Source organism: Geospiza fortis, unplaced genomic scaffold, assembly GCF_000277835.1.
Source record: "Geospiza fortis unplaced genomic scaffold, GeoFor_1.0 scaffold5549, whole genome shotgun sequence".
Lineage (NCBI taxonomy): Eukaryota > Metazoa > Chordata > Aves > Passeriformes > Thraupidae > Geospiza > Geospiza fortis.
The window spans coordinates 2,941-4,114 of NW_005055232.1; the positions used below are offsets into that span (position 1 = coordinate 2,941).

The 1,174-nt window shown below is 61.7% G+C and overlaps 1 long non-coding RNA gene across 1 annotated transcript; it reads left to right on the plus strand.

The window, feature by feature from the left end:
• The first annotated feature begins 23 nt into the window (after window positions 1-23).
• On the plus strand, window positions 24-925 carry LOC115949250. The gene is made up of 2 exons (XR_004082808.1): window positions 24-124; window positions 311-925. It is a non-coding gene; the product is annotated as an uncharacterized LOC115949250 (long non-coding RNA).
• Window positions 926-1,174: the final 249 nt, after the last annotated feature.

Genomic DNA, 1,174 nt, shown 5'->3' on the forward strand with positions numbered 1-1,174 from the left:
CCACAAGGATGGCAACGGAGATCCCCCAAAGGTGGGAATGGAGAGCCCCCAAAGCCACCACAGCCCAAAGCCATCATCATCTGAGCCACAGGACCCCAAAGATGGCAACGGAGAACCCCCAAAGGTGGGAATGGAGAGCCCCCAAAGCCACCACAGCCCAAAGCCATCATCATCTGAGCCACAGGACCCCAAAGATGGCAACGGAGAACCCCCAAAGGTGGGAATGGAGAGCCCCCAAAGCCACCACAGCCCAAAGCCATCATCATCTGAGCCACAGGACCCCAAAGATGGCAACGGAGAACCCCCAAAGATTGGAATGGAGAGCCCCCAAAGATGGGAATTGAGAGCCCCCAGAGATGGGAATGGAAAACCTCCAGAGCCACCACAGCCCAAAGCCACTGTCATCTGAGCCACAAGACCCCATAAACGGGGCCAGGAGAATCCCCAAAGCCTCCATCATCTGAGCCACAAGACCCCAAAAACGGGGACAGAAGAACCCCCAGAGCCACAACAGCCTGAGCTGTGGGACCCCAAAACCAGGGCTGGGATACCCCCAGAGCCATCACCAGTCCAGCTCCTTCATCTTCCCAAGTGTGAGACCCCAAAACCAGGGCTGGGAGCCCTCAGTGCCACCCCTGCCCAAGGTCATTTCCTTCGCCATGGGAGCCCAGAAATGGATCCAGGAAAGCCCCCAGAGCCCGCACCGTCCCCCTGAGCCCCCCAGAGCCACCACAAGCCTGTCTCCTTCCTCCTGTGAGCTGTGGGACCCCCACACTGGAGCTGGGGCACCCCCAGAGCCACCCCAGCCCAGCAGAGGATGCCCAGGGAGCTGCAGAGGAGCCGTGGGGAGCCCAGCCTCGGCTGGGGGACATCTCGGGGACAGGGGCCGTGGTGGCACCGTGCATTAAACATGTCCCACCCTCCAGTGTCCCTCTGTCCTGTGGCCTCAGGGGTCTCTCACCCATCGTGTCCCTGTCTTTCAGCCCTGGGGACAAGAGGGGACGCAGGCAGTGGTGACATGGAGCCCATTGCCCACCCACCGTGTCCCCATCTCATCCTGGGGACAACGGGGGGTGACACGGGCGGTGCCAGGTGGGAATAAGAGCCGTGAGAGCGGAGCCAGCGCTGGGTTTACTGGGGAGAGGGCACAGGCAGGAGGGGGGGACACATCCAG